Here is a 23,153-nt window from a genome sequence, read left to right as displayed (position 1 = left end):
ATCAGTATTATTCTCATTTTTTTTTTATACCCAGTGTGTGCTCTCTGCCTGAAAATGGACCTTAACCCAGATGCCCATAGTCTGGTACATTGTTGATTAGGAAAGTGACCTCACAGAGTACCTCTTCTGACTTCAAAAAATGTAGAATTCTCAAATGATAATAACCTTTCTATCCTGCTTCCTGTAATTTCTTGGAGGAAATTCTGTTTTCTTATGCCACCTTTTGTTCTGGTTTGTTTTACAACTGTAGATTAAGTCCTCCACGACACTCATAGGATCACAGAAACAGGCCTTTGCAACCCACCTTGTTCATGCAGACTGTACCTCAAGATGTAAACTTGCTATTTACCTTTACCTTTTACTCTACTATCAGGTGGGAGGTGCGGTCATCTTGCATTCCACGCCACCAGGTTCAGGAGCAGTTGTTGTCCTACAGCCATCAGACTCCTGGACCATCAGCCTCAGTGCTGACCTGATCCACAGCCTGTAGATTTATTTCTGCAGTATGTGTTCATTGTATTATTTATTTACTTTTTCTTATTATTTGCACAATTTGTTCTGTTTTGGATGTTTGTCCGTCTTTGTCGTGAGTGGTTTTACATGGTTTCTAATGTTTCTTTGTTTTGTGGCTACCTACAAGAAGATGAATTTCAAGTTTGTATATAGTATACATACTTTGATAATTTATTTCAAACATGCCGACTCTGAACTCTTAGCAAGCACTTCCCACTGTCATTTCTTTTCCCATCCCCAACCCCATCCTAACTAGCACCTACTCCCAATCTACTTTTACCAGGTCCCGTTTCACACAAATGAAATCTGCCTTCCACCTCCCCCATTACTTATTATGCCTTATTATTACAACCCTATTGCTTTTATATCCTACTGCAGTCCATTCTCATTCAGTGACTATTAAGTGGCCTATCGTATAAACCCAAACCCATCAAAGTGTTCAGCTATTTTATTCCTTATTCTACCTATATTCCCTCATTGACCAATCCCTCTATGATATCCATCCTAAGTATAGCCATAATACTCTCCCTTGTCAGCAGTGCAACACCTTCTCCTTTCCTGCACTTCTCTAAATCACATTTCCATTTTTGCAACAATATCATAAAATCATGTGGTGATTCACACTCAGCTCATCTACTTCAGCTGTAAAGCTACTTGCATTAAACTAAATGCGGTTAAGCCAACCAGTCCACTCGTGCTTCCCTGCTGATGACTACCTACTCTTCCTATTGAACTTGTCTTTTCCACTTTCTTCATATGAGTCCACCTCTACTTCCACAATCTACATTATCCACTCTTCACCATGGTGGAAGATTGTGTATGTGATTGGGGTTGCCTATTCCATGGTTCTAAGTGTCTATTTGTATCATGTAAGTGGAATATAGTTTCATTGCTTTGGACCAAATTAACTAATGATGAAAAATTTCCAGTCCAACTTCTTTCAGATGAACCATTCAACTAAGTCCCATCTGTCTATATGAGTGAAAGTTTTTTTTAAAATGTAAGCATTATTTTAAGAAGAGTTGAGTTGTGTTGGGGCCTGGCTAATGTCCATCCCTCAATTAATATTAAGAAGAGTAAAAGGTCAGTTCTTGCCTTTCTAACGTTTTCAATAAACTGGCAGCCACTGTACTGATTTAAAAACTAATTCTTTTGCTGTTAAGTCCTTTCTGCATCCTAGGCACATGAGAAATGAGAGTATTTTAATATTACTGATAGGGCTGAACATGCTCATTAAAGGCTTAAATATTTAGTGGATATAATTTGATTAAAATTATTTAAGTACAATTTCCACAATATGTGTTGCATCTTATGCCCAAATTTTCATCTGCCTGTTCATGATCATATTAGACACAGGTGATTAATCTATTCCCAGGTTGTAGCTGATGTAATACACATTTTTTAAAGCAGGATTCAAACTAGTATTTATTAGGGTCTTCATTATATAATCACCCGCCTTCTTCAAATAGACAACCTGTCATTGTGCATGGTAAAATGGAACAATTGTATTGGTTACTAAGCCACACAAGGAAAGAAGCCTTAACATTTCTGCACTTCTATTTCTAGCCAATGTTGAATTCACCGTAGCAGGGATTGAAAGTTTTCTAGACTTAGACATTCTGGCAAAACTTAATTCAGTACATTTCAGTGTGTTCATGTAATTACTTGATTGCTTGTTGTATCAGATTTAGGCCTTAAGCTTCCACTGTGCATCAACTTAATATTTAAACAAAATATTTTTAATAAAGTTTATAAGATTTCCTATGACATATTCAGCAATACCAAAGCAGATAGATGTTACCATAAAGCCAAATGCAGCAATTTGCAAGATAAGCTGTGTGAAGCATGTCAGATTGTACACAGAATAAGCCTGTTGGCTCCAGGCAGATGCAATTTGTTGTTTGTAATAATTGACATGATTATTTATTTTAAAAAATAAACATTTTTCAAACATTTAAACCAACAAAACAATCCCAATGTGCAGGGCAGGGAGAGGAGTTGGGCCTTCACACTTCATTTCAGAAATAGAGGCATGACAAAACTTTTCTGTCCATTTTGAATGTACATTCTCTATCATATAGGAAGTCAATGATGTTTCTTGTGTCTGGACAGCCACTTTTGTAGATCTTATCAACTGGAAGAGTTCTATATCCATATTTCAAGTATTGAGCAATAGTTGGCAGTGCTATAGTACTTCTGCCAGTATATTCAAAATATGCTGATAGTATTTAAATACTTGCAGAGTCAACACTTTCACTCGGCAATGCAGATTGCTTAAATGAAAAGGAATTGGACATTGTGAATAGACATTTCTATGTCCATAAATATGATTTGGGGGTGATGTGTTGCCTCGTGGGTGTCAGGGTCATGGATATTGCTGCATAGCAGTCAGAAGCTATGGATTATATAGCAACCTGCCACAAAACTGGCCATTGAATGTTTATATCAAGCTTCCTTCTTCCTTTGCCCATCTTCTACCTCAACTTTAAGTTTGCAGTAAATGGACAAAAGTATTCAAGATGACTTTCTGTTTATTGTTCATTCATTCAAAGTGACTTGTATAGCCTTATTTCCAAGATTTCTATACTGCCACACTCTGTGGAAGTAAGTTCCAAATTCTCACAACCTGGAGAGAAAAGTCTCTTCTGAATTTTCCATTGGATTTTTTGGTGATTATCCTTTATCAATGATTGTTGCTACAACTTTCTCTTTCCATATTTGTAAACTTAAATTTGCCAGCCCAATAACCATACCACAGTTCTTTACTTTATCCTTTTCACCAGTTTATTTGTTCAAACTCAGCCGGTGAGAAGCTTGGAGCCAAGCATCAGAGAGACAGAATTCCTCTCCCTCTGGTGGCTCTTGACGAACCTCTATCAGCAGGTTACATATAGCGACATTTATACAGTTAAAAGAGGCCATCATTATCCATATATGGAGTTGTTTTCCAGTTCTTAGTAGTCAGCCTTGGAGTTTTTATCAGACACACACACGTCTGTTACTCTACAGAATCGGACAGTTCCGTTCTTGATTGAAACAAAGAAGTAGTTTAGCAATTCCACAACCTCACAGCTGCACAAAGCAGAAACAAAGGATGCAAATTATGCTAACAGAGTACAAAGTCCTTGAAGGTCATTAACCCCTGCACCCCCAATATCCTCAAAAACTTAACCATATTCCCTAACAAAATCTTGCATCATGTTAAAACCTCCATTTGTGTCAGCCTTCAGTCTTCTTAAGAGACAAGAGACCCAATCAATTCATTATTCCTGTGATGTATTTCTGGTAAACAATCCCTTGCATCCTTTGCATTCTCCGTGTTTGGTCTTATCAATGTGTAAAACAGATTCTGCTTAACTACACACTTTTCATTTCTAGCCCTCTTTTTAAAAAAAAATACTAGCACTTTGTTTGCTTTTTTTTTGTGGCCTTTTCAACTGGTGGCACAAACTTTAGTAAATAATGGAGTTGTAGTCCAAGATCTCTTTGTTCCTCTACTCCACTGAAATCATATCTTCAAAGTAATACGCAATTTGATACTTACACAAATCTGCTACCTTAGTTTTATATATGTTACATTTTGTCTTCCAGTTATTTGTTCATTCAAATTTATTAAAAAACAATCATTTGGTGATGAATTTGTAGAATTTTTTTTACCTATATGGGAGAACGTTGGGTGTATTTAAGGTACAGATTGATTGGATCTTGATTGGCCAGGGTATCAAAGATTACAGAGAGAAGGCCAGGGAGTAGGTCTGAGGAGGGGGAATAAAGGATCAGCCATGATTAAATGGCGGAGCAGACTCAATGGGCCAGATGGCCTAATACTGTTAATTCCATTCCTGTGTCTTGTGGTCTTATGGTCTAATGACCTAGACTTTGTTACAATATTATCATTTCCAACCATTGCTGATATGGTATCAAAATTATAAATTATGTTCTTATTTTCAAAAGCAAAATCTTTAATGCAAATTGTGAACCACTCTGATCCTTTTGGGAAAACTGTTGCCCAATTTCTCAGACCATGAATAAATGAGCTTTATTCACAGCCTTTGTGCTCGGTCCTGAATTCAGCTAGAAATCTATTTAGTTACTTGTCACTTGGTTCTACATTCTTTGACAGTTATTTGTCTAATGATAATGTACATTATCAAAAGCCTTATGAAAGTCTGGATAAATTACAGCTATTGATTTACTAATGTCCCCTCTCTTTGTTAGAATGCTACACCAAACATTGCCAACTCTGATTTTAGAAACTGCCAAAGAATGTCAAATATCGCAAAGAAAATAAATAAGTAATGAGAGTAAGGATATAACAGGGTTTTCACACACCTATAAAAGAAGAGAGTAGGTCCCTTAAACTTAGAGGATGAGACTGGAGAATTATTAATGGAAAATAAGGTATTGCAAGAGATTTTTTAATATGGTATCTATATAGTAAATATAGATATATGTAACATATAATATAGATATGTTATCTATATAGATAAAAACTTATCTCAATACTAGTAGAAAACCTGGGAACAGAAAAAAACAACAGCTTAAAACAATAATTATCACTGGAGAAAAGGTGTAGAGCAAACTAACAACATGTTCCCTGCTTTCAATGGCCTGAATCCTATAGCATAAAAGAAGTGTCTCCAGAGACAGAATCTCTATATTCTGAAAAGCAAATCAGAAAACTTCTGATATGGCCCTATTAAAGAAATGAAGAAGACAAAAATCAGAAATTACTGGCTAGTGAAACATTCAAAAAATGCTGGATTTACAGTGGTGCTAGAAGGGTTTGTAAACCCTGTAAAATTTTCTCTATTTCTGCCCAAAGATGACCTAAAATGTGATAAGATCTTTACACAAGTCCAAAAACTAGATAAAGAGAACCCAATTAAATAAATAACACAAAAAACATTACACTTGTTCATTTATTTAATGAGGGAGAAATAATCCAGTAGTACATGTATTTTTTGAAAAAAGTGTGTGAACCTTTGATTTCAGTAAAGGTGTGACTCCTTTGTACAGCAATAACTTCAACCAAACGTTTCTGGTAACTTGATCAGTCCTACATGTCAGCTTGGCCTTGAAGGAATTTTAGGCCATTCCTCCTTACAAAACTGCTTCAACTCTGGGATGCTGGTGGGCTTCCTTGCATGAATGCTTGCTTCAGGTCCTTTCACAACATTTCTATAGGATTAAGGTTGGACTTTGACTCAGCCATTACAAAACATGGATTTTCTTATTTTAAACCATTCTGTTGTTAATTTACTCTTGTTTTTTGGATCATTGACTTGTTGCATTATCCAACTTCTATTAAACTTCAGGTAATAGACTGCTACCCTGACATTCTCCTGTAAAATGTCTTGATATAATTTTGAATTCATTATTCCCTCAGCGATTGCAAGCTGGCCAGGCCTTGAGGCAGCAAAGCAGCCCCAAACCATGTTGCTCCTTCCACCATGCTTCACAGTTGGGATGAGGTTTTGGTGTTGCTGTACAGTGCCCTTATTCCTCCAAACATAGTGGTGTGCATTTCTGCCGAGAAATTCAACTTTTGTTTCATCTCCCACAGAACATTGTCCCAGAAGCATTGCAGAACATCCAGGTGGTGTCTTGTAAACTTGAAGTGTCTAGCAAAGTTTTTTCTGGGGGGGAGGGAGCAGTGGTTTCCTCTGTGGTGTCCTTCCATGAACACCATTCTTGTTCAGTGTTTTTCTTGTAGTGGACACATGAACAGAGAATTTAACATGTTCTAGAGATTTCTGCAGGTCTTTTGCTGTTACACTTGTTTTTATTTTACACCTCCTTCAGCATTGCGAATTGTGCTCCTGGTGTGATCTTTGCAGGATGTGCACCTCTAGGGAGAGTAGCAACCGTACTGAGTTTCCTCCATTTGTAGACAATTTTCCTTACTGTGGACTGAAAAACACTCAGGTCTTTAGAAATGCTTTTGTAGCCTTTTCCAGCTTCATGCATTTCTACAATTCTAATTCATCTGAAAGCTATTTTGATCGAGGCATGGTGCACATAAACAGATCTTTCTTGAGAAGAGCAGGATCTGTCAGTAACCTGAATTTGTGTATCTTTTTTATAGGGTAGGGCTCCTCTACAACCCTCACCTCCAATCTCATCTGACTCCAAATAGCTTTTGTAGAAGGCATTACTCCAGAGTTTCACGTACTTTTTCCAACAATTATGTGTAATATTGGATCATTTTTCTCAAATAAATAAATGAACAAGTATAATGTTTTTTTTTTATTTATTGGGTTCTCTTGATCTAGTTTTAGGATTTGTGTGAAGATCTGATCACATTTTAGGTTATATATATGCAGAAATAGAGAAAATTCTACAGGGTTCACAAACTTTAGCACCACTGTTTCTATTGCTGGGTCCATTGATGTTTGTCATCTATATCAACAATCTGGATGATAATGTAGGAAATTTAATCATCAAATTTGTGGATGATACCAAATTGATAGTGTAGTGGATAGCGAGGAAGGCTAACAAAGCTTGCAGTGAGATCTGGACCAGCTGGAAGAATTGCAGATGGAATTTAATACAGACAGGTCTGCAGTGTTGCGCTTTGCGAGGACAAACCAGGGTACGTCCGGAAATGACTGGGGCTGCCCCGGTATTTCTCAGGCACTGGCCTCTTCAGGAAGAATGTTGCAGCTGCCACTGAGATCCATCAGCCTCAGATACAAGCAGGAGAAAACCCAACTGACCATTGACCGGTGACCCACTGGTGAGGAGTACAAATCCCTCGATCCATACCAGCCGAAGCAGACCAGGCTGCAGCACCAAGAGGTTGTTGGCAGAGTCCAGGCTGGGGGAAGGCAGCACGTTTCTAGTCCCAAGGCCTCGAAGAAAGGGAGGAAAACCATGGTGGTGGAGGAGTTGACAGGGACAGAGCAGGAGCACTACAGGGTGAAGGCAGTGGCACAAGGCTACCAGGACAACATCGGAGGGCACCATCAAGCTGGTCTGACCTGTTGAAGGTCCTACAAGCCAGACTTTGCTTCCTCATCGGGGCAATATATGATACTTTGCCCTGCCCTGAAATCTTCACCACTGGTTTGGCTGTGAGGATAGCTGCCCCTGTGTGATACCCCTAATGCCAACCTCCAACACATCCTGGCAGGCTGCAAGACTGCACTGTCCCAAGGGTGTTACAGTGGCAGCACAACTACATGCTAAAGAAGCTGAGGGAGATCCTGGGGACCAGCAGGCCGGTGCGAGAAGCTGCCTTTCCCCAGCAGGATGACAACTCATCCCATTTGTTAAGGCTGGTAAGAGCACTGAATGCACCCACCCAAGAGCTCCTTCAGGCCTCCTCTCCACAGGCAAGGAGTGGAACATGAGGGCAGACCTCAGCAGACAGTTACAGTTCCCCATGGAAATCACCACCACTTCTCTCCGCCCAGACATAGTACTGTGATACACGGCGGCCAAGATAGTCCTCCTCATTGAGTTAACCGTTCCATGGGAGGGAGGAGTGGAGGCTGCCCACAAGCGGAAGAGGTGGAAGATGATAAGTAAACACAAAGTACACTGCAGATGCTGTGGTCAAATCAAGATATACAAAAAAGCTGGAGGAACTCAGCAGGTCGGGCAGCATCTGTTGAAAGAAGCAGTCAACGTTTCGGGCCGAGACGCTTCGTCTTGACAAAGGGTCTCGACCCGAAGCGTTGACTGCTTCTTTCAACGGAAGATGATAAGGTTGCTCCAAGGGGGGCGGGGGGAGGGTTAATATTATTTTTCTTACTATTTTATCATCACATTTATTCTTTGTAATTTCCAAAATTTAATAAATAAATAATAATTTAAAAAGGATAAGGTTGCTCCGTGATATGGCGGTGACAGGAACGAGGCTCAGGAGGACCACCAGAGAGTTGGCTGAAGAGGCAGAAAAGTGCAGCTTTTGGATGATGGAAATTGGGGGGATGACTAGCCCTATTGGAAGCTGCAGGGGGTGCCAAGGAGATGCCCCTGCCACTATTCTGCCACCTGACATACCGGGCATAAAAGCAAAACATCAATGAGCAGAAATCCCCAGCATGATGACCCTGCAGCTGACCTAGGAGCTCTGTCGGACAGCAATGCCAAGCAGGAAACAACATCTTCCTGTAAATCTCATAGAATTCAGAATACAGTAGAAGAGAGAGGTCAATAATTCCTTGAAAGTGGAGTCAGAAGTAGGTAGTGTTGTAAATAATGCTTTTGACATATTAGCTTTCATAAATTATCGAGTACAGGAGTTGGAATCTTAGGTTGAAGTTGTATAAGATATTGGTGAGGCATTTGGAGTATTATGTGCAATTCTGGTCACCTACCTACAGGAAAAATATCAAAAAGACTGAAAGAATGCAGAGAAAATTTACAATAATGTTGCCAGGACTTGAGGTCCTGAGTTATTAGGAAAATTTGATTAAATTAGGACTGTATTTCCTGGAGTGTAGGAAAATAAGGAGTGATTTGATAGAGGTATACAAAATTATGAGGGGAATAAATAGGGTAAATGCAAACCACTTTGGTTGGGTGAGACTAGAAGTAGAGGTCATGGGTTAGGTGAAAGGTGAAATGTTTAAGGAGAACATGAGGGGGAATTTCTTCACTCCTAGGGTGGTATCTGGTGGAGAATATATTGGCTGGCTGCATCACAGCCTAGTCTGGAAACATTGATTCCCTTGAACAGAAAATTCTACAAAAAGTAGTGGATATGTCTCAGTCCATCACGGATAAAGCCCTCCCCACCATTGAACACATCCACACAGAGTGTTGCATCCATCATCAGAGACCCTCACTACCCAGGTAATCCTCTCTTCTCGCTGCTGTCAACAGGAAGAAGGTACAAGAGTCTCAGGACTTGCACCATCAGGTTCAGGAACAGTTATTACCCCTCAACCATCAGGCTCTTAAACCAGATGGAATAACTTAGTATGCCCCAACACTGAACTGTTCCCACAACCTATGGACTAATTTTCAAGGACGTTTCATTCATGTTCTCGATGTTCATTGTTTTTGTCTTCTTTCTTTTGCATTTGATGAGTTTATTGCATTTTGCACACTGGCTGTCCACCCTGTTAGGTGTGGTCTTTCATTGATTCTATTATGGCTATTGGATTTAGACCATAAGACAAAGGAGCAGAAGTCAGCCATTCGGCCCATCGAGTCTGCTCCACCATTTCATCATGAGCTGATCCATTCTCCCATTTAGTCCCATTACCCCGCCTTCTCACCATAACCTTTGGTGCCCTGACTACTCAGATACCTATCAATCTCTGCCTTAAATACACCCAATGATTTGGCCTCCACTGCCGCCCATGGCAACAAATTCCACAGATTCACCACCCCTCTGGCTAAAAAAATTTTTTCACATCTCTGTTCTGAATGGGTGCCCTGTAATCCTCAAGTCATGTCCTCTCGTACTAGACTCCCCCACCATGGGAAACAACTTTGCCACATCCACTCTGTCCATGCCTTTCAACATTCGAAATGTTTCTATGAGGTCCCCCCTCATTCTTCTAAACTCCAAGGAGTACAGTCCAAGAGCAGTCGAACGTTCCTCATATGTTAACCCTCTCATTCCCGGAATCAATCTAGTGAATCTTCTCTGAACCCTCTCCAATGTCAGCACATCCTTTCTTAAATAAGGAGCCCAAAACTGCACACAGTATTCCAAGTGAGGTCTTACCAGTGCCTTATAGAGCCTCAACATCACATCCCTGCTCCTATACTCTATTCCTCTAGAAATGAATGCCAACATTGCATTCGCCTTCTTCACCACCGACTCAACCTGGAGGTTAACCTTAAGGGTATCCTGCATGAGGACCCCCAAGTCCCGTTGCACCTCAGAACTTTGAATTCTTTCCCAATTTAAATAATAGTCTGCCTGTTTATTTCTTCTACCAAAGTGCATGACCGTACACTTTCCGACATTGTAATTCATTTGCCACTTCATCATCAGCAAACTTAGCCACAAAGCCATCTATTCCATAATCCAAATCATTGATATACAACGTAAAAAGAAGCGGCCCCAACATGGACCCCTGTGGAACACCACTGGTAACCGGCAGCCAACCAGAATGGGATCCCTTTATTCCCACTCTCTGTTTCCTGCCAATCAACCAACGCTCTATCCACGTATGTAACTTCCCCGTAATTCCATGAGCTCTTATCTTGTTTAGCAGCCTCATGTGCAGCACCTTGTCAAAGGCCTTCTGAAAATCCAAATACACAACATCCACTGCATCTCTCTTGTCTAGCCTACTTGTAATTTCCTCAAAAAATTGCGCTAGGTTTGTCAGGCAGGATTTTCCTTTAAGGAAACCATGCTGAGTTCTGCCTATCTTGTCATATGCCTCCAGGTACTCCGTAACCTCATCCTTGACAATCGACTCCAACAACTTCCCAACCACTGATGTTAAGCTAACAGGTCTATAATTTCCTTTTTGCTTCCTTGCCCCCTTCTTAAATAGCAGAGTGACATTTGCAATCTTCCAGTCCTCCGGAACCCGGCCAGAATCTGTCGACTTTTGAAAGATCATTGTTAATGCCTCCGCAATTTCCACTGCTACTTCCTTCAGAACACGAGGGTGCTTTCCATCTGGTCCAGGAGATTTATCTACCCTTAGACTATTCAGCTTCCTGAGTACTTTCTCTGTTGTAATTGTGACTGCGCATATTTCTCTTCCCTGACGCCCTTGAATGTCTAGTATATTGCTGATGCCTTCCTCAGTGAAGACTGATGCAAAATTCTCATTCATGTCCTCTGCCATCTCCTTATCTCCCGTTACAATTTCTTCAGCATCATTTTCTATCGGCCCTATATCTACTCTCACCTGTCTTTTACTCTTTATGTACTTGAAAAGGCTTTTAGTATCCTCTTTGATATTATTTGCTAGCTTCCTTTCATAGTTCATCTTTTCCCTCTTAGTTTCCTTTTGTAAGCTTTTTAAAACTTCTCAATCCTCTGTCTTCCCACTAATTTTTGCTTCCTTGTATGCCCTCTGCTTTGCTTTTACTTTGGCTTTGACTTCTCTTGTCAGCCACGGTTGCATCCTTTTTCCATTTGAAAATTTCTTCTTCTTTGGAATATATCTGTCTTGCACCTTACTCACTTCTCGCATAAACTCCAGCCACTGCTGCTCTGCCGTCCTTCCCGCTAGTGTCCCTTTCCAGTCAACCTTGGCCAGTTCCTCTCTCATGCCACTGTAATTTCCTTTACTCCACTGAGATACCGACACATCAGATTTTGGCTTCTCTTTCTTAAATTTCACAGTGAACTCAATAATGTTGTGATCACTGCCTCCTAAGGGTGCCTTCACTTCCATCTCTCTAATCACCTCTGGTTCATTACACAATACCCAATCCAGTACAGCCGATCCCCTAGTGGGCTCAACAACAAGCTGTTCTAAAAAGCCATCTCATAGACATTATACAAATTCTCTCTCTTGAGATCCAGTGCCGATCTGATTTTCCTAATCCACTCGCATGTTAAAATCCCCTACAATTATCATAACACTGCCCTTCTGGCAAGCCTTTTCTATTTCCTGTTGTAATTTGTAGTCCACGTCACTGCAGCTGTTTGGAGGCCTGCAGATAACTGCCATCAGGGTCCTTTTACTCCTGTGATTTCTTAGCTCAACCCATAAAGATTCTGTACCTTCCAATCCAATGTCAACTCTTTCTAATGATTTAATATCATTTCTTACCATTAAAGCCACACCACCCCTTTTACCTACCTGCCTATCCTTCCGATACACCGTGTATCCTTGGATGTTCAGTTCCCAGAGACATGCATCCTTTAGCCACGCATCAGTGATGGCCACAATATCATACCTGCCAATCTGTAGCTGTACAAGAAGATCATCCACCTTATTCCTTATGCTGTGTGCATTTAAGTATAAGTCCAGTATTTGGTACTTTTTGCATTGATTGCACTGCAACTCATCCCAATGGCTGCAAATTTGCTCCATCACCTGCTTGTCCTTCTTGACATCCTTACTGCTCACTACCTTAGATTTATTTCTGTTTTCCCTCTCCTCCGCTCCATCATTCCAGTTCCCATCCCCCTGCCAAATTAGTTTAAACCCTCCCTAACAGCTCTATTAAACCTTCCCACCAGGATATTGGTCCCCCTAGGATTCAAGTGTAACCCGTCCTGTTCAAGTTCATTCAAATTTCTCACAAACAGTGCCAGAATTGAACTCCAAATTCTGACGCCCCATGCAGTAACAGCATCGCACTAACCGCAATGCTACCATGGCATCAGCAATATCAACAATCTGTGGTAATGTTGTAAACTGTTATCAGCAAATTTGCTGATGAGACCATGATTACAGGCGTAGTGGACAGCGAGGAAACTATCAAAGCTTGCAGCAGGATCTGGCCCAGCTGGAAAAATGGGCTAAAAAATTAATGCACATAGGTCTGAGGTTTTGCACTTTGGGAATACAATCCAGGGTAGGACTTGCATGGTGAGTGGTAGGGCACTGAGGAGTAAAGTAGAACAGATGGATCTGAGAATACAAATCTGTCATTCCTTAAAAGTAGCATTAAAGGGAGATGAGGTTGTGAAGAGAGCTTTTGGCACATTGGGATGTTATATTGAAGTTGTTTAAGACAATGGTGAGGCCTAACTTGAAGCATTGTTCTAGCTACCTACCTACAGGAAAGTATCAATAAGATTGAAGGAGTGCAGATAAAATTTACAATGATATTGCCAAGACTTGAAGGCCTGAGTGTAGGGAAAGGATGAATAGGTTAGGACTTCATTCCTTCAAGCATAGCATAAGGGGAAATTTCATAGAGGTGAGGTATACAAAATTATGAGAGGTATTGATAGGATAAATGTAAGCAAGCTTTTTCCACTGAGGTTAGGTGAGACTGGACCTAGAGGTAATTGGTTAAGGAGAACATGAGGGTGAGTTTCTTTATTCAGAGAGTGGTGAGAGTTCGGAATGAACTGCCAGCGGAAGTGGTGGATGTGGGTTCCATTTCAACATTTAAGAAAAATTTGGATGGGAACAGGGATGGAAGGTGAATGGAGGGCAATGGTCTGGGTGCAGATCCATGGGACTAGACAGATCAATAGTATGGCATGGGTTATTTAGGCCAAAGGGTCTATTTCTGTGCTATAGTGTCAGGAATCTAAATAGAGTTTAACAAATTTATCAGTGTTCTTTGGGGATGTAACATGAAAGACATATAAAGGAGATTTGAGTTTCATTTTCCAGAAGGTGTTCTCGTATAAAAGGTTACTCACTGAGGCAAGAGCTTTTGGCACTGTAGGTAATATATTAGCAGGGGTGGAGGATTTGCTAAGTAAAGGAGGTCGGAGTTAGTGAATTGGTTTCAGGTTGATGAGCATCCCAGAGATCAGATGGCAGAAGCTTAACTGTTTCCAGTCTACATCAGTGATGCAGCAATGAGGATAATTTAACCAAATTTGTTGCAGGTAGAAACAAAACAGGAAAACTGTTGTGAGGAGGACATAAGGAGTCTACAAAGGGATACGAGGAGGTTAAGTAAGTGGACAAAGATGTGGGGAAATATCTAACTCCGCCATGGATGATCCCAAGCCTGGCTGCAAAAAGTGAAGGCTTGGGCATGGGGCTAGCGACCCCATCCCATAAAAACCGAGACCCGCATAAATGCCAATAGAAGCTCTTAAAAACTTCATTGCTGGGAGAAGAAGGATCTTTGCCTCGAAGATGTATGAAGTCGTGCAGTGACAGCAGAAGCCAAAGGGACAGTCAATTTAAGGTGCAGGACAGAGAACTCTGCGAGCTGCTATTGGCAGCCTGTACCCTGTGCCCCCAGCAGGGGTACTACTTTGCCTGGGAAAATGGAGAGAGACTACAGAATGCTGTGGTAGAGGTGTGTCTAAGGGTCCTCAGATACATAAAGTAGAAAGTTAGTTTATAGGTACAGTAAGCAATCAGGATAGCAAATGGAATGTTGGTCTTTATTGCAATGGAAGCTGAGGACAAAAGGAGGTAAAACTTATACAATGCAATGGTGGAAACATACCTGGAATACTGCATACAGTTTTTATAAGTTTTCCTTCTGTAAGGAGGGGTATACTTGCATTGAAGGCAGCTCAGATAAGTTCACTGGGTTGGTTTGTGGAATGACAGAATTATCTTCTGAGGAAAAGTTCAGCATGTTGAGAAAAAATGGTAGATCAGAGGTGTTGACATAGATGAGAGGGGTTGTTTCCTCTTGGGCAATCAAAGGATAGGGAACAACACACACAAAATGTTGGTGGCACCAGGTAGCATTTATAGGGAAAAGCACTGTTGATGTTTCGGGCCGAGACCCTTCGTCAGGACTAACTGAAAGGAAAGATACTAAGAGATTTGAAAGTAGGAGGGGGAGGGGGAAATGCGAAATGATAGGAGAAGACCGGAGGGGGTGGGATGAAGCTAAGAGTTGGAAAGGTAATTGGCAAAAGTGATACAGAGCTGGAGAAGGGAAAGGATCATGGGACAGGAGGCCTAGGGAGAAAGAAAGGGGGAGGGGAGCACCAGAGGGAGATGGAGAAACAGGCAGAGTGATGGGCAGAGAGAAAAAAAAAAACAACTAAATATGTCAGGGATGGGGTAAGAAGGGGAGGAGGGCATTAACGGAAGCTAGAGAAGTCAATGTTCATGCCATCAGGTTGGAGACTACCCAGACGGTATATAAGGTGTTGTTCCTCCAACCTGAGTGTGGCTTCATCTTGACAGTAGAGGAGGCCATGGATAGACATATCAAAATGGGAATGGGACATGAAATTAAAATGTGTGGCCACTGGGAGATCCTGCTTTCTCTGGCGGACAGAGCGTAGGTGTTCAGCAAAACGGTCTCCCACTCTGCATCGGGTCTCACCAATATATAAAAGGCCACACCGGGAGCACCGGACGCAGTATACCACATCAGCCAACTCACAAGTGAAGTGTCGCCCCACCTGGAAGGACTGTCTGGGGCCCTGAATGGTGGTGAGGGAGGAAGTGTAAGGGCAGGTGTAGCACTTGTTCCGTTTACAAGGATAAGTGCCAGGAGGGAGATCAGTGGGAAGGGATGAGGGGGACGAGTGAACAAGGAAGTTGCATAGGGAGTGATCCCTGCGGAAAGCAGAAAGAGGGGGGGAGGGAAAGATGTGCTTGGTAGTGGGATCCCATTGGAGGTGGCGGGAGTTACGGAGAATTATATGTTGGACCTGGAGGCTGGTGGGGTGGTAGATGAGGACAAGGGGAACCAAGGGGTGGCGGGCAGATGGGGTGAGGGCAGATGTACGGGAAATGGGAGAAATGCGTTTGAGAGCAGAGTTGATGATAGAAGAAGGGAAGCACCTTTGTTTAAAAAAGGAAGACATCTCCTTTGTCCTGGAAAGAAAAGCCTCATCCTGAGAGCAGATGCGGTGGAGACGGAGGAATTGTGAGAAGGGGATAGCATTTTTGCAAGAGACAGGGATAGGGAACATTAGTTCAAAATAAAGGCAGTCCATTTATAATGGGGATGTGGAGGAATTTCTCCTGCCTGAGGGTCATAAGTTTTGGAATTCTCTAGAAGGCGGTGGAGAATGATCTGAATAAAGACTTAGTTTAACAAAATCAAATTCTGCAGCAGTTACTTATTACCATTGAGAAACAACAGGGCTAGTGAGAACATTGCAGCCAAGCAGAGAGGAGAAGAGTGCAACTTCTATTACAGCCAATGGACGATGATGAGGATCCTGGTGTCTGCCAACACATGAGGAAGCTACTGCCAGATTTTAGCAATGGTCTACATTCACCCTGCTTGCAGAATGCACATCCACATCTCACCTTTGCCAGTTGTATCGCGCACTCCGATCCACCCAACATGAGCCATCAGGAAAAACCTCCGCACTGAACTGTAAGGCAATTCATTGCTCAATTTGTGCTAAGTTCCTAGTACAGTAACAGTGTCAGTAACACATCTCCATTGCTATTAGCTCCAGTTATAATAGTGTTTTCTTTTCCTGAGTTTGCATCCTATAGTTAAGCGAGATACCAAAGTACTGTACATATGTAGTTAATCTGCTGAGAGAGGAAAAAAAATAGATTTAGTTTTAGGAAATAAACCTAACAGACTGGCTTCCTCAGTGCCCATGAAGAATGGGCTTCAGCTAAGCCACCCATGCATCTTTGTCATTCTTCACTCATAAGGATGTCCAGGAGGCCCCTTATTCACGGGATTATGTTCTCTACCGTCTGTCAGCAGCAGGATGGCAATGTTATAAAATACTTTCAGACAGGGGTATCCTCCTTAGGAGAGCAATTAAAATTATACAATATTCAACACTGAGATAATTAAACCAATTTGCAAAATGTTCAAATAAAACCTGTTAAAATTTATGCATTATTAAATTCAGATTCATTTACATCTGCCAATTGCAGTTTTCTTAAAATAATTTGCATCCACTTAAAACTTAGTGCTCAAAATTAAAATGATTGAAATCAATTGGGTCAATGTAATTGATTAACTAGAAGTGCAAATTGCTTATATTTGAATCACTTTGCATAAAACTTATGTATTAGGTCAATCAGATACATCAGCCCTTGTAGCAAATTTTGCAGAAAGTGAAGTTTTTTTCTTTCTTTTACATCATCACCAGAAAATTATGTGGCTAAACCTCTCTTTAAACTATTTTCAATAGACTTGAGGCTTGGTTGCCTCTACAGATAAAATGGGAAATTTGGTACCCAGTGGTAAAAGAATGAGTTTAGGTAAAACATGATGCTTAACTTCCAAAAGTCATAGCTGCAATTTGGAAATACAGTGTGGTTTCAAACAAATTTTGAGAGCATTTTGAACAATTTTTAAAGACATATTTTTGTTTCTCACTTAGTGATTTTGAAAACTTGGCAACAGATCAGGCACAGCTACAAGCTGGTTCCTGATGTGAATGAATAATGTGCTGCATATCATTCTTGTCTTCGTACACATTTTGATCACATTGGGCAGCATATAAAGGATACAAGAAATAGGAAGAAGCTTGGGCAATTGGCCCTCCAGGCTCTTCTGTCATCAGTAAGATCATCTTCTACTTCATTCACTTTCCAGCCCAGTCCCATGAAGCTTCATTCTTGTTCTCACACATAACACCCAACTCAGATATCCAGAGACTCGTATGCCTCAATTCATGGGAACTTTATCTATTTTCACTTTTTTGGGTGCCGCTGTTAAGAGAAACCTACTTAAAACTAATTATCCACGGTAGCCTAGTGTCTAGAGGGCAAAAAGAAATTTGAGAACAGCAATTCTAGCTGTCTTATAGGACACCATTACTCAGGCACCACTTAAACTGTGCGCCTCTGCACCACACACACTCACACACTCACACACACACACACACACACACACACACACACACACACACACACACACACACACACACACACACACACACACACACACACACACACACACACACACACCTTCAGGCTACAGCTATTGCTTGGTCTTGATGGACGAATTAACAAAATGGGTTGAAGCCTCCCCCTGCAACTCGACATTTACAAAAGGAAAATTTCCGTTGTTTTAGTGGTCCTTGGGTGGGGAATACCAATCCAGGGATCACATTTCACTGGGAAAATGTCCTCACACCTAAGGAACTGGTTGCATTTTTCACCACCCACAGACAGCTAGAACAATGATACGTATATGGAAAAACTGCCCTGCACCATGTCACAGTGACAGATGTAAAAGTGACTTTGCGTTGTACTGCAGACGTGACAGAGCAGCTGACAAACACTACAACTCCATCTTTTTATTCCGTACCTACAAGGAACAGCCAAGGGTCAAATAAATGTAGTGATTAAACACATTCAAAAACCTAAGGAGTCTAAGGCTTTGCATGCTGGGAAAGGCAGAGAATAGATTAAAAGGTACTTTGACAAGTAAATTCAGACATTTGAGTACCATCCTACGTCTTATAACTACACCTGGAACAGAGTTAGGCCATTCAGCTCGAGTCTACTCTGCCATTCTATCATGGCTGACTTATTATCCCTCTCAGCCCCGTTTTCCTGCCTTCTCCTTGTAACCTTTGACACCCTGATTAATCAAGAACTGATCAACGTCCACTTTAAATATAGCCAATGACTTGGCCTCCATAGCTGTCTGTGGCAATGAATTCTTTTGATTCACTAGCCTCTGGCTAAAGAAATTCCTCCTCATCTCTATTTTGAGGCTGTGCCCTCTGATCCTAGACATCTCCCACTGTAAAAAACACCCTCTCCACATCCACTCTATCTAGGCCGTTCAATATTCAGCAGAATTCAATGAGATCCTATCCCCTATTCTTCTAAACCCTAGCGATGACAGGCCTAGAGTCATCAAATGCTCTTCGTATGCAAACCCTTTCATTCACGGAATAATTCTCATGAACCTATTCTGGACCCTCTCCAATACCAGCACATCTTTTCTTAGGACCCATAGCTGCTGATAATGTTCTAAGTGTGGTCTGACCAATGCTGTATAAAGCCTCTCAAAATGAATGCTAACATTGCTTTTGCCTTCGTTACCACTGACTCAACTTGCAAGTTGACCTTTAAGGAATCCTGCACGAGGACTCCCAAGTCTCTTTATAACTCTGACTTTTAAATTTTCTCCCCTTTTAGAAAATAGTCTATGTTTTTATTCCATCAACCAAAGTGCATGGCGATATTCACTATAATCCATCTGCCAATTATACACTCATTCTCCCAATCTGTCCAAGTCCTTCTGCAGACTTCCTACTTCCTCAGCACCCATCTTCATAATATCTGCAAACTTGGCCATAAAGTCATTAATTCCATCACCCAAATCATTGACATCTAACATGAAAAGAAGCAGCCCCAAGAGGAACACCACTGGTCACCAACAACCAACCAGATAAGACCCCCTTTATTCCCACTCTTTGACCCCTGCCAGTTGGCCTATTTTCTATCCATGCTGGTATCTTTCCTGTAACACCATGGGCTCTTATCTTGTTATGATACTGATTTTCCTAAGATAGAAGGGCCCCTCCCTCATTGTGAATAGAACTATACCTGGTTTAGATCCAAAATTAAAAGTGAAAGAAATGAATGGTACCAACTGAAGACCAGTAAATAATATATTTTTTCAGCTGCAGTCAACTACAATTGCAAGATGATTCCATTCAGCTTGTCAGAATGAACCATACTCATTAACTTTCATCACAAAACAAGGATTCCCCTCAATGATGCTTCTATATTTAACCCTAAGAGAACTGAGGAGAGATGTGCTCTGACTATTCAAACGTATGTACCTCTGCTTCATTGCAACATCAAACATTCATGAAAACTGGCCTGTTGTTTCAACCAGGGCTCTGAGTCATCAGCTTATGAAAATGAACATAGATGGAGCCCAAATAATGCAAAATATATACACACTATGTGGCCACTTTAATAGGTACACCTCTACACCTCATTAATTTGAATATATAATTAAGCAATCATATGCTAGCAACTCAATGCATAAATATGGTCAAGTGGTCCAGTTGTTGTTCAGACCAAATATCAGAATGGGGGAAGAAATGTGATATATTGTAAGTGACTTTGACTGTGGAATGATTGTTGGTGCCAGACAGGTGGTTTGAATATCTCAAAACTGCAGGATTTTAACACACAACTGTCTCTAGCGTTTACAGAGATGGTGTGAAAAACATAAAACATCCCGTGAATGGCAGTTCTATGAGCGAAGAAACCTTGTTGATGAGAGAGTTTACAGGGGATTGGCATACTGGTTCAAGCTGGCAGGAAGACAACAGTAACTCCAATTACCATGCGTTTCAATAGTGGTGTGCGGAAGAGCATCTCTGCGTGCACAACACATCCAACCTTGAAGTGGATGGAGTTACAGCAGCAGAAGACCATGAAGTGCAGGAGATATCTAATAAAGTGGCCACTGGGTGTATATCTGCAAATAGGAAAATATTGTCACCCTCAGTGCCTGAAGCATCTGATTAAGATGAACCAACAAAATTAGTATGCAGGAAAAGAATTTTGGAAATTAATGTTGGCAATGGTGGTCAAAACCTAGTTTGAGCATGCTCTTGCTAACATTCCAGAGCTTGCCTTGATCCTAATAAACCTGGTGTAGCTACCGATGATCTCTGTTCAAGGGTTCATATGCATTAGTAATTACATTAGAAATGCATAATCAGAAGTTAATTGGGAGATCATGTTTTCAAGGGATTTTAGTTACAATATATTAATATGCTGGAAATTAGGTTGAAAATTAACTAAGAATCCTAATCAATTTTTAATATTCTCAATTCAGTGTATTCCTGTTTATTATTTAAAAGCAGAAATTGTGAAAGCACCATCAAAGATCCTAAAAGAAAGAATAATTGAGTTACATTTTTAACTTAAATTGTCTTCAACTAGAGATTATTAAAAAGATGTCTTTCAGCTGGATCTCCCAAAAGCTGGAAATCAGAGAAAATAGAGCAAAGTGCAAAATCTGGAGCAGTGTCAAAAAGAGGGCTCCTACATGCTAGTAAACTAAGACTGATATGAAAGATAAAGTTAATTAAACAGCTTTGACAGTGTCTGGGGAAAGTGTCCCAAACGAGATATGGTATGGTGAGCTGAGCAAGCCCAAAGTAGGGGAAAGATGTGTGGAAGTCATGTGCCAGTCTGCTCATCGAGGAATCACCGTTTGGGTAATTATAAATGATTGCTCCACTGGCAAATTTAGTCGTATGAAACCACTGGGACACTACCTAAAATCCATAAAATATTCTTAAGGTGATGCATAATAGAACAGTGATTGAGCACCCATAAGATAGAATTAATATTGCCCTTAACCTATTAGCCTAATCTGTTCAAGAAGACAGCTAAAGGGAAGAGACTTGCTTACTCCCTTGAGGCTATCACTAAGCACTGCAACCACACACATGGTCACTAACCTGTCCTAAATCAGTTACACATGACATCTTTATGTCTTACACGATTGTTTTGTGATAATTATGGTAATTATTGTTTTCTTTTTCCTTAAGTATCTGTAAATTCTGTAAATCTTTTTAAAGGATAGAGTAAGGTACAATCGATGATACACACCAGGGCTCAAATGAATCCAGTTACTGAAAAGTATACTGTGAATTAAGATGTTTAGGAAAGAAATTTTAAGACAGTAAGCACACCAGATTCTTCAAACAAATTAAAACTTGAGTTAGTTTATTGTGTTCAAGTAGCTCTTTAAACATGTTTAATTCATCAATAATATTAACCTTAACTGGATCAAATCCTAATTTCACTATGAAAAGTTATGTCCTAATCAATCAGACAGTAATGAACTGTCATCCCAACATTGCATAGGCAGGTTTATGATGCAAAGGTTCAAATGAATCTTTTTTTTAAAAAAAGAAAGTCACCTGCCTACTCTCAGAATGGAGAATAAATTTCTGATGCACGTCAGGAAATTGTGTACATTTCACTCGAGTTGAAGGAAATAAAAATATTGGCTAGAATGTGCAGTTTCTCCATGTGCACTTTATGCAGGTGTCAACATGGAAAATCTGTTTTCCAGACTAAGTAACCTTTTACGTGTATGTCTTGAACACAATAAACTATCTTTAACTCAAGTTTTAATTTGTTTGAAGAATCTGGTGTGCTTACTGTCTTAAAATTTCTTTCCTAAATAGAGTCAAGTTAGGAAAAGGGGAAGTATAACGAGATCTAGGTGTTCTTGTACATCAGTCAATGAAAGCAAGCATGCAGGTACAGCAGGCAGTGAAGAAAGCTAATGGCATGCTGGCCTTTATAACAAGAGGAATTGATTATAGGAGTAAAGAGGTCCTTCTGCAGCTGTACAGGGCCCTGGTGAGACCCCACCTGGAGTATTGTGTGCAGTTTTGGTCTCCAAATTTGAGGAAGGACATTCTTGCTATTGAGGGAGTGCAGCGTAGGTTCACAAGGTTAATTCCCGGAATGGCGGGACTATCATATGTTGAAAGATTGGAGCGACTGGGCTTGTATACACTGGAATTTAGGATGAGGGGATCTGATTGAAACATATAAGATTATTAAGGGATTGGACACAATGGAGGCAGGAAGCATGTTCCCGCTGATGGGTGAGTCCAGAACTAGAGGCCACAGTTTAAGAATAAGGGGTAGGCCATTTAGAACAGAGATGCGGAAAAACTTTTTCACCCAGAGAGTGGTGGATATGTGGAATGCTCTGCCCCAGAAGGCAGTGGAGGCCAAGTCTCAGGATGCATTCAAGAGAGAGTTAGATAGAGCTCTTATAGATAGCAGGGTCAAAGGATATGGGGAGAGGGCAGGAATGGGGTACTGATTGTGGATGATCAGCCATGATCACAGTGAATGGCGGTGCTGGCTAGAAGAGCCAAATGGCCTACTCCTGCACCTACTGTCTATTGTCTATGTGCATACTTAATCACAGAGGATGCAGACTCCAGCCTGTTTTCACATCCTACAACCTATTCTCCCCCCATAAGTATAAATTATGTCTTACAGAGCGTTGAAAGAAAATACTTCAGGGAATTTGTTAGATACTATTTAAATAATTTCCTGCATTCCTTTACTTTTGATTTAGTTCTATTTTTAAAAAATGCATCAAATTCATCTGGAAACAGTCCAAACATTTTTTTCATTAGCAATAGTAAT

Source organism: Hemitrygon akajei, chromosome 4 (genome assembly GCF_048418815.1).
Source record: "Hemitrygon akajei chromosome 4, sHemAka1.3, whole genome shotgun sequence".
NCBI lineage: Eukaryota > Metazoa > Chordata > Chondrichthyes > Myliobatiformes > Dasyatidae > Hemitrygon > Hemitrygon akajei.
The sequence above is the reverse complement of the archived record's forward strand: the minus strand, read 5'-3'. Positions refer to the sequence as shown.